This window comes from Schistocerca gregaria, chromosome 8 (genome assembly GCF_023897955.1).
Source record: "Schistocerca gregaria isolate iqSchGreg1 chromosome 8, iqSchGreg1.2, whole genome shotgun sequence".
Classification (NCBI taxonomy): Eukaryota; Metazoa; Arthropoda; class Insecta; order Orthoptera; family Acrididae; genus Schistocerca; species Schistocerca gregaria.
Genome location: NC_064927.1, coordinates 36,274,620 through 36,286,731, shown reverse-complemented (window position 1 = coordinate 36,286,731; position 12,112 = coordinate 36,274,620).

Below are 12,112 nucleotides of genomic sequence, written 5' to 3'. Positions count from 1 at the left end.
CAGATACAGAATGCCTCCAGATGTGCTTTGGAAACTACTATTGGTCTTCCAGTTAACGATCAAAGCGTGGACTTGTGGCGTCGCAACTAGTGCGAGCGCACAGTTTTCTATCAAATATTTACTGTGAAATGTAGACAGACTGTAAAGTAGCCATCAGATTAGCATATGTGCTGTAGCGGGCAGATTACCGGTGTCCGTTCGTCTGACGTCACGACCATATGGCATGTCTGTACCGTGAGAATGTAAGACCTGTGCGCTAACTAGCCGCGTGTATAACGTGGAACTTTCATCTTTAATAACTTCTAACTGAGGAACCTGAGGAAATTAAAAGTTAATATACTAGTTTGTGTTATGAATAAAAATAAGTCATCCAAATTTGAGCTTTGAAATCTGCATATTTTGGAAATTAGAAAAATCTTACAGAAAACGCAAATTTCTACAATTTTCGAGTCTAAATAAATACCATTATGTATAGATCACCTTCAGTGACCATCCAACTATGAAACAAAATCACCTTCCGTGCTTTTGTATTTATTTTGAGAATTTTACTTTTAGAATTTCACCTATAACTTTGTTAAAACCATAAATGTTTTGAATTTTTGTGAACAGTTATTTTATATGAGTAGGTGAGAGTGAATGAGTGTGCCTGAGTGAATGAAAGAGGGACATTCGCCATTCTTTGCAAGTGTATAAAATCTAGGTTGGAACTCGCAAGTGTTCAGACGATGTAACCGTGGGAACAGAGTCGCCAGTGGTTCCCCATCTTAGTGAATGTCGGATGTCCAAGAGTGTATGGTATTGTACAAGCAGCCAGAACGTTCGCGAGTATTTAAATAATTTCTGGAAATAAAGTAAAGTCTAGTTTTCCTTTCGGTTTGTTAAATTATACAGTAAATTTTGTGTAACAAGAAATCATGACGTAAATGATTCAGAAGTCATGACTGGTGCGTGCTAGATTTTGGCGCGAGGCGCATCCAAAGAGTTAATTCTGATTGGCTGTGTGATGTGTGAGCCAATGAGATGCGAGGACGGTTAGCAGACTAGGAGAGTGAGTCGCGAGTGGATGGGGAGTCGCGAAGGAACTGTGATCGAGAAGAGACATGCTTGATGTGTCCTCGCGAATAATGTGTAAAATGAAGTCATAAAACGGCTTCATCGGTTCGGTACTGTGCGATTTGAGACTGGAAGAGTCCAGTAACGCGTAGTGTGAGTTTGAGCGAGTTGTGACTTTTCGTTCCGCGAAAGACGCGAGTAACTTTAATAATTAAAAGCGTGGCGGTACTTCGTAAACTTTTACTAAGTGCTTATGGCGAGCATTAACGTTAAAAAACGAACTATTATTGAACATCGACTGCAAACGTGTATGTTAGAAAATCGTCTGTGTTGCAGTTAAGTAAATTCCGTAACTTTGAAAGCTAATTCTGGCGGGGTTTGAGTGTGGATAGAATTGTGAACTGAACTTTCTTCAAACGTAGATTAGCGGGCTGATGATCAGGCTTAAAGACAATAAAGAGCTTAAATAGAATTACCAACTTCGCGTTCTCGTTTGAGTAAACAATTACTACCATTCCAATAACTCAATTTATTTAGGAAGATTGCTCATAGATTTTATTTCAGCAAACATGTATCGCGGCCTCCGGTGAGCGGCTATTAAATTGCAGTTTCTTCAACACTGCTTTTCTGCAATTTTTCCAGTAGCTGCTATCAGGAGAGGCGAGTGCAGCAACTACCTAAGAAACGAGGTAGGTGGATTTTCTTTCAGGGAAAGGAAACTGCGCGATAAGAGCCTGACCCGTCGCAAGTGGTGCATCGGCCGGGAAATAAAAATAGTAAATTCCAGTGAATTTAAAAAAAAAGCAGTAGTGACAATTACCGGACAATACAGAAGTGCTCGCTATGTGTAGGAACTGTGTAGCGTACAAATTGATATCGCCACGTGAATAGGAAGGACAGTGAAAGTGTCCGTGAACTGTAATGTGTTGTACGGAACGGAAGAATTTTTCGGTGACTACGCGCCGATTGGAATAGCAGTCTACGACGGCGTCTGGCAGACGACGAGCTACGGAGACTACGCAGAGGCGACGACAGCAGTGGCAGTTGGCAGCGCTGATTCGAGCGGGGGCCCGGAAACTGGTACAGCATTGCAGTGTATGGTGAACGGACCCGCAGTTTCATCTAGCAGCAACGCAGCACGCCGAAGCACAAAGTTAAGTACAGTGCTTTTGAAAACTTTGTGTGTTTGTGGAGTCAAACTGAGAAAAATGGCTGAGTTTCAACCAAGTGACAAAAAGGCGGAACTAAGTTGTGATAGTGGGATGGAGACAGGGGAAAATGACCCCATGAATTTTAGTTTAGACGTGTCTCAACCCAATTTCAGTAGTAGTTTGACTGATTCATCCTATGTTAATTATAGTTTGGAGTCAGATCCAAATATGTCAGTGCCCAGTGAGTTACAGTTACCCATGCCGGTAGTTAATGTTAATAGGGACATTGTATCAGCAAATGAGGGGGTGAAGTATAATGTCGCCAGTATGCTGATGAATCTATTAACTAAGATGAACGTGTTGGATTCCAATATGTCAAGTAAGATGGATTCCAGTATGTCAAAATTGGAAACTAATATGTCACAAATGGAAACTAATATGTCAAGTAAAATGGATTCAAAAATGTCTAAATTAGGATCTGATTTAAGTAATGAGATGACTAAAATGGGCGCTGATTTAGATTCCAAAATATCCGATCTCAGAGACTGTTGGAAGCAAGATTTAGCAGTGCTCAGTAGTAAAGTAAATGTTGAAATACAGCAGGTTAAACTAGAATGTACAGAAAATATTGTTCAAGTGCAAAGTGAATTGACGACACGAATCGAACAGGTTACTGAGGATCAACAGCAATTTAAATCCCATGTTGATGCAGAATTAGATAAAGTATGTGAGCACATAAAAGTGGTAGAGAATTCCAATGAAATTAATCATGCCGCCTTAGAATGTAAAGTAAATGATACCAAAATTCGGTGTGAGAAACTTGGAGAGCAAGTTGTAAATAAGGTCAATAATTTAGAGACTCACATAAGCCATTTCAGTGAAAGTGTGAATGAGCAACTTTGTGGGCATGAATGCAGACTAACCAAAGTAGAACAGTGTGTTTCTAACCATAGTGATAGTATAATTTCCAGTGGAATAACTGAATCTACCGAGGTTGCGTATGTTACCCACAGACAGTTTTTAAAATTTGACCCAAGTAAGAACATGCACCCCAGAGAATTTTGGAACGATTTTGAAGACGTTTTGCCGAAAGTATGGAGCGATAAACAAAAGATAGGCTTTATCACTTCAAATTTGATGGGAGAGGCCAGAGTATGGGGGAATTTAGCCTCTGAAAAATACGCGAAATTGTCAGAATTTAAATTAGCGTTCTTTGAGGAATACTGGGGAAAGAGAAAGCAGATGGATGTTCTTAATCGGTTCTGGTCGGGAGAGAAGTATGACCCCAAGAGAGAGGGCATCAAACGATTTGTTCAAAGGTGGGTAACAACTCTGTCCTACCTTAGTAATAAGTTAGAAACAGAACAGATCATATTAGGGGTAGAAAATAAGCTACCGTGGAACTGGAAAACTAAGATCATATCTGCGCCCCGAGATAACATTGACAAGTTCGTACAGTATTTAGAAAGGGTTGAATCCGTCCAAAAAGAAGAAGAAAACATGAGGAGGGAGCATCGCCCGCCTGCTAGGCAGAATGACAATCGCGCGGATGTAAACATTAATAGGATGGGTGTTCAGAGAGGCGGCGGATACCGTGGCAGTTCACGTGGTAGAGGAAGAACATATGTTAACAGGTTCAATGAACGCGAGCAGTATGACAGCGGCCGACAGATGTCAGGAGGTGAGGCGGTCAGCTGGAGGCATAGTGATGACGCACCGCGCTCGGAAAACCATTAATTGTCTACGAGTGTGCTGGCGATCGTAGGCAACAGCGTTTAAAGTTAAATCCGCTGGCAAAACCATTCATAAGAAAGCAGCCTGAACGACCACCTAACATAAATGTTGTTGCTACAAAATTTAGGGAGGATAACGTAAAACAGACAGAGATAGTAGCTTTAAGTCAAGTGGAGGTTAATGAACCAATTAACTGTAAGAATAATCATAAGAAGCCACTTATTGAAGAACTAAGTACTAGTTATAAGGGTAATAATCAGAAAGACATTATGCACAGTAAAACTAATGAAGAGCTGTCGGATAGGGGTGAGAACAGTAATAATGGCAGGGTTGTGACTGTGCTTGATAAGATAATTGATGTTGTAGATAGTTACGAAGAAGAGGATAGATTAGAGGAGGAGGTAGAGGTTAATGACGACGCCTTGGATAGGGTCGTAGAAAAGGAGGTTAATGAGAAAGAGGGGGAAACATTGGAAAAATGTTTTGACTTAGCAATAGTGGATAGGCTAATAGGAGCTGCCACTAGAATTGAGGGTGATAATAAGCATGAAATAAACCCTGTAAGTGTGAATGTGATTGCCACCCAAAAGACAGGCTTCGAAAGGAGAGAAATTGTGCAAGATTTATTGGAGGAAGCAGAACCCAAAATAAATAAAGAGTACTTAGGGCAACCGATAGTAGAGCTAAGAGTATTAAATGAACCAGTTAAATGTTTGATAGATACTGGATCGGAAGTCTGTGCAGTATCCCAGAACTTGGTAAATGAACTCCCTAACAGTAAACAGATTGTTAAGATGCCAGTAAGTGGCTTGAACATTGTAGTAGCAACCGGTAAGACTAAGAAGACAGTAAAACAGGAAGTGTTTCTACCCATAGCATTTAAGGAAGTAGAAATAAGACAGAACTTCTTAGTTATAAATGGACTGAGTGTAGACATATTGGTGGGGGCTGACTTTTTGAATAAATATGAAGGATGGGTGAATTTTTCTACCAATGATGTTATGGTAAAAATTAAGGGTAAACTAATTACTATACCTTTCATCGGTAAGCAGCTATGTGAGGATCCTGAGCAGAATGATTTTCCTATATGTATTTGTAAAACAGAGAAATTCTTGGAGGGCTATAATGAGTACGGTGGCAAAAAAGTAGAGGATCCGTCTGAGCTTGTGAGTGTCAGAAATAGGATCGAGGAGAAATTACTAGAATTAATTGATATTGATGAAGCAAGGAAAAACGATTTAAGACAAATACTAGTCAAACATGCCGAGGTTTTCTCAGATCAACCAGGGCTAGTAAAGGATTATGAGTGTTTTTTGACAGTGCAGAAAGACGCTCATTTCTTCAAAAAACCATTTGCAATCCCAGAAGTACATAAGGAGGCAGTACGTGACTTAATTCAAAATATGTTAGAGTGGGGAATTATTGAAAGGGCTGTTAGTGTGTACAATAACCCGCTAGTCATAGTTCCTAAGAAGGATGGCTCAATTAGACTAGTGTTGGATGCTCGAGCATTAAACAAAATAGTACTACCTGAGAGTGACCGTCCGGAGAATATTGAAGAACTGCTACAAAAGTTTAAAGGTGCTAAGTTCTTTACATCCATGGATGTGACCTGTGGATATTGGAACCTACCGTTAGCAAAGGAATCAAGAAAGTACACGGCATTCTTATTCGAAGGTAGATGTTATCAGTATAAGGTGGTGCCGTTTGGTTTAAATATAAGTGTATGTGCCTTTGTAAGAGCTATGTCGCAGGTATTAGGGGACCATCTACTAAGAAGAATTACAGTGTATGTAGACGACGTTTTGATATCGACACCAACGTGGGAGGAACACTGTATGTTATTGGATGAAGTATTGAGGGCCATAAAATTGGGGGGTATGAAATTGAAGCTAGACAAAACTGAATTTGTGAAGAAAGAAATTAAATTCTTGGGGCACATAGTGAGTGGCGATGGTATCATGCCGGATCCAGAAAAGATTAGAGCAATAAGGGATTATGCTGCACCTACAACACGTAAAGCATTAAAGGGGATGTTTGGTTTGTTTGGGTTTTATAGAAAATTTGTGTCTGGACAATTATTCAATGCACCGTGCCTGCGAGAACTCTTAAAGAAAAATGTAGTTTATAAATGGACTTCTGAGTGTCAGAAGGCGTTTGAAGAATTGAAAGAAGCTCTTATTAATAGTAAGATTTTGAACCATCCCGATTTTTCGAAACCATTTTGTCTGGGATCTGATGCTTGTGGTTACGGGTTAGGAGTTGAACTATTTCAGTTGGAAAAAGAAGGAGAAGAGGAAGTCCACAAGACCATAGCCTTTGCGAGCAGGTCATTGCAACAATCCGAGAAAAATTATAGTATATCTGAACTTGAAGCATTAGCTGTTATTTTCGGCCTGCAAAAATTTGAAAAGTACCTTTTAGGACATGAAATTTGGATCTACACAGACCATAGTGCCCTTACATATTTAGACTCATGTCAGCTAAAACATGCTAGATTAAGAAGGTGGTCCCTGTATTTACAGCAATTTAATTATAAGATGATATACATTAAGGGTTCCGAGAACATCGTGGCGGACGCCTTATCAAGAAGTGTGAAAGATACAGGACAAGAAGGGAAATCTTTAAGAAATACCGATAATAATGAAGTAATGTTGGCCATCATGCAGCTCCAGGACGATGGCTTAATTAAGCGCATTTGTAAGAACCTACGGAGGGAACAGAACCAGGATGACAACATTAAATTAGTAAAGAGTAGATTAGGTCATCCAGACTACCCAAAATTACTGGTCTACTATAAAGTGCATAAAGATGTCTTATTTAGGCGCAGGAAAGACAGTGAGGAGAATTGGAAAATATGTTTTCCGGAGCAACATGTAGATGCACTTATAGACTACGTACATTGTAAGTATGGGCATTATGGCGCTCGTAAATGTATAGCTAAGTTAAGTGAAGTGGTAATTTTTGATAATATGTGGAGAAGGGTGCAACAGCGATTAGAATCCTGTGATCGTTGCCAGAAAGTTAGGGCCAACAATAGAACTATCCAAGGACAGATGTATTCAGTAGAACCACAAAATCGGCTGGATTTAGTAGCTGTAGATTTATTTGGTCCACTACCAGTGTCTAGAGGGGGATGTGAATATGTGTTTGTGATGGTGGATGGGTTTACTAAGTACGTAAAATTTTACCCAATTAAGAAAGCCAACTCTAAAGTATTAGTGAATAAGTTGGAGAAGGACTATTTTGGGAAGATAGGAGTGCCAAAGGCAATATTGTCAGACAATGGGCCCCAGTTTATCTCTAAGAAATTTAGTGAATGTTTACAACAGAGAGGTATCGATCACATAAAAATCTCCGCGTACTTTCCTCAAGGGAACATGTGTGAGCGAATTATGAAGGAGTTAAACAGATTGTGTAGAACATATTGTCATAAAAAACACTCCGCTTGGGCCAATTATATTGAATACTTCGAAGAAGTAATAAACCATCTGAAGCATGAAGCCACAGGATATGCACCAGTAGAGCTAATGTGTGACATTAGGCCGAATAATATTTTATTCGACCTGGTCGAGTTTCCAAATCTCACAGACATAGCCATCGAAGAGAAGGAGAGACTGGCACGTATTAATATAAGAAAGAAGGCCCTGGAAAGAAAGAGAAGGCATGACGCAAGAGCTGATCCCACTAGTTTTCAGGTAGGGGATCTAGTGCTAGTGAAAACTAGGGAAAGATCTAAGAAACTTACGTCAGAAACAAAGAAGTTTACCGATGAGTACGTGGGCCCATTTAGAATCGTAGAGAAGCCTCACCCAAATGCTTATAGACTGGAGTTTGTAAAATCACATAAGGTGTTAGGGCTTAGGAACATTGTGGATTTGAAAAGATATGTTCAAAAGAGAGACGTGGCCAGGAGTGAGTAGATACCTCAGAGAGCTTTGCACTCTTTGCAGAGCTAAGTGCGTGACGAGCACTAGGTCTCGAGTCGTTTGACAATATTTCTTCCACTTTCTTTTCCGTATTGTCAACCTACCTCTTCTTTCATTCAGAACTAAAATTCTATCGTCTTTCCTTCTTCTCTATCGTAGTTTTTAAGTGATAAAGTGTTTAAGTAATGAGTAGGAAAGAACCTCAGTGCAGTATAGGTTAAGCGTAAGGAATGAGTGTAAGAGAAAATCAAAAAGGATTAAGATACCTCAGATAAGTAATATGTCTCAGTAAAGTAAATGTTTGGCCTAAGGTGTGAGTAATGCCCTTAGAAAGGTAAAATAACTAAGAAATGTAAGAGCCTCAGAAAATATGGTGACGAACATTGAAGCTGTTTGTTAAGTAACAGAACGATATGTTAAGACGTAGCATTAAGCTAATGTTTAGGAAAGGAAATGGAGCAGTACAGCAAAACTGTCTGTTCAATGAAGTCAGAGCCTCAGGAGGTGATTTAGTGGTAAAATGAGTAAAGGTACAGTGCAACAAGGTTGACTGTCAAAGGGGTAAAGGAAGTTAAGTTAAAGGGACAGTGCAGCAGGACTGACTGTCAAATGAAGAGAAATATGTGAGAAAAGGAGAAAGAATGAGCATAGTGTTTGGCTAGCTCGATATTAGGAAAAAGTGAGGCTACGAAGGTGAGTAAATAAAAAGCTTAATGTTGGTAACCAGAAGTGGCGTTTGTTGGTAAACAGAGGAGATGTTTGTAAACAAAAGGAAGTGAGGCTACGAATGTAAACAGAGCTGAGGCGACGTTGGTAACTCAGGAGGTGGATGTATGTTAGAAAGTATGGGTAACGAGGTTTCGCAGATTAGTAGGAAACGCTTTAACAAATACTAACCTGAGTGTGTGAAGTATGAGTATGAGAGTTGTAAATTAAACCCGAATGTGACTAGAGAAAACCTGATGTTGACAAGAAATTGAAGTAACTCCAGATATGTGAGATGAGGAAAGTACCCATGACATCGATTCCATTTTTGACCAGAGACACACAAAGCTCCCCAAGTTTGTCGTAGAGATTAGTATAAGGATTGTAGTGTTGATAAATGAATAAGTAAATATGTATTTTTCAGTGTTTAATTTATGATACAGGACTACAGGAGATTGCCTGGAGACAGAATTGTAATATTGATAATTTTGTGTATATTTTATATTGTTGTGTATTGTACAGGAACTGGAGAGTCACCAGTGCTGGCGGAGATTTATTATGTATTTGTGAACTATTTGTAGGAATTGTTTTTCTTAGTATTTCTTATGTAACCATAACTTGTTTGATTATGAGATGAAGAAGTAATTAAAGAGTAAATGTGCCACTTCGGTACTGCATTAGGAAAGTCAATTCACTTTTCACTTAAAAAAAAAAAAAAAAAAAATTTGAAAATTGTACATACTGTAAAGTAAATTTTATCAAAAATATGAGACTTTAGAGTCAAGCAGATAGCGCCATTTATCGCTGCTGTAGGTTAAGACGTAGCAGTTAGAAAGGGAACTGAGGCCAGCTGATGTTTCAGGTGCGCCGAAGTAAACAGAGGTGGTAGCACGAGACTTGAAATGGACCTCCCAAGCAGGACCCGGTCGAACTACGAGTGCTATCAAAATCTTAAGTGTAAGTGGTAAAAAAGTGACGCTCACCATAGCGATAGTAGTGTTAGTGTGCGTGTGACGTACATCAAGATAGTATTTAGGTTTGTTTTCTCTTTCAGGAATTTGTAAATAGAATTTTGTAATCTGAAAAATTTTTTTGAATGATGATAAAAGTGCATGTTTAGATATAAGATGTTTTGTAGGTCGTCAGCCCTAGGTATAAGTGGATGATTGATGTACAGGAACTATAAATGTTAAATAGCTGTTTGAGTAAATCTTTAATAGAAATTTTTTTTAGAAAACTAAAAGTTTGTCATGAATGAAAAAATTTAGTTTCCTCAGGAGGTGTGTGGCGTCGCAACTAGTGCGAGCGCACAGTTTTCTATCAAATATTTACTGTGAAATGTAGACAGACTGTAAAGTAGCCATCAGATTAGCATATGTGCTGTAGCGGGCAGATTACCGGTGTCCGTTCGTCTGACGTCACGACCATATGGCATGTCTGTACCGTGAGAATGTAAGACCTGTGCGCTAACTAGCCGCGTGTATAACGTGGAACTTTCATCTTTAATAACTTCTAACTGAGGAACCTGAGGAAATTAAAAGTTAATATACTAGTTTGTGTTATGAATAAAAATAAGTCATCCAAATTTGAGCTTTGAAATCTGCATATTTTGGAAATTAGAAAAATCTTACAGAAAACGCAAATTTCTACAATTTTCGAGTCTAAATAAATACCATTATGTATAGATCACCTTCAGTGACCATCCAACTATGAAACAAAATCACCTTCCGTGCTTTTGTATTTATTTTGAGAATTTTACTTTTAGAATTTCACCTATAACTTTGTTAAAACCATAAATGTTTTGAATTTTTGTGAACAGTTATTTTATATGAGTAGGTGAGAGTGAATGAGTGTGCCTGAGTGAATGAAAGAGGGACATTCGCCATTCTTTGCAAGTGTATAAAATCTAGGTTGGAACTCGCAAGTGTTCAGACGATGTAACCGTGGGAACAGAGTCGCCAGTGGTTCCCCATCTTAGTGAATGTCGGATGTCCAAGAGTGTATGGTATTGTACAAGCAGCCAGAACGTTCGCGAGTATTTAAATAATTTCTGGAAATAAAGTAAAGTCTAGTTTTCCTTTCGGTTTGTTAAAGTATACAGTAAATTTTGTGTAACAAGGAATCATGACGTAAATGATTCAGAAGTCATGACTGGTGCGTGCTAGATTTTGGCGCGAGGCGCACCCAAAGAGTTAATTCTGATTGGCTGTGTGATGTGTGAGCCAATGAGATGCGAGGACGGTTAGCAGACTAGGAGAGTGAGTCGCGAGTGGATGGGGAGTCGCGAAGGAACTGTGATCGAGAAGAGACATGCTTGATGTGTCCTCGCGAATAATGTGTAAAATGAAGTCATAAAACGGCTTCATCGGTTCGGTACTGTGCGATTTGAGACTGGAAGAGTCCAGTAACGCGTAGTGTGAGTTTGAGCGAGTTGTGACTTTTCGTTCCGCGAAAGACGCGAGTAACTTTAATAATTAAAAGCGTGGCGGTACTTCGTAAACTTTTACTAAGTGCTTATGGCAAGCATTAACGTTAAAAAACGAACTATTATTGAACATCGACTGCAAACGTGTATGTTAGAAAATCGTCTGTGTTGCAGTTAAGTAAATTCCGTAACTTTGAAAGCTAATTCTGGCGGGGTTTGAGTGTGGATAGAATTGTGAACTGAACTTTCTTCAAACGTAGATTAGCGGGCTGATGATCAGGCTTAAAGACAATAAAGAGCTTAAATAGAATTACCAACTTCGCGTTCTCGTTTGAGTAAACAATTACTACCATTCCAATAACTCAATTTATTTAGGAAGATTGCTCATAGATTTTATTTCAGCAAACATGTATCGCGGCCACCGGTGAGCGGCTATTAAATTGCAGTTTCTTCAACACTGCTTTTCTGCAATTTTTCCAGTAGCTGCTATCAGGAGAGGCGAGTGCAGCAACTACCTAAGAAACGAGGTAGGTGGATTTTCTTTCAGGGAAAGGAAACTGCGCGATAAGAGCCTGACCCGTCGCAGACTGTTAGAAACATTACTCCCATGTAGGAAAGTGCGCATGTTGACTATTGTATTCAATCCCGATGCAATTTCTGTGTTTCATCAAAACTCTGATAGTCCACAGGTTACAGAATGCCTCCAGATGTGCATCGGAAACTACGTTTGGTCTTCCAGGGTAGATCAAAGTATAGACTGTTTGAGACATTACTCCCATGGAGGAAAGTGCGGATGGAGACTGTTGTATTCACTCCATATGCAATTTCTGTGTTTCATCAACACTTTGTAGGACCACAGATTACAGAATGACTCCAGATGTGTATCGGAAACTACTACTGGTCTTCCAGGGAACAATCAAAGCGTAGACTGTTTGAGACATTACTCCCATTGAGGAAAGTGGGCATGGTGACAGTTGTACTCAATCTCGATGCATTTTCTGTGTTTCATCAACACTCTCATAGTCCACAGATTACAGAATATCTCCAGATGTCATCGGAAACTACTACAGGTCTTCCTGGGAACGATCAAAGCGTAGACTGTCTGAGTCATTACT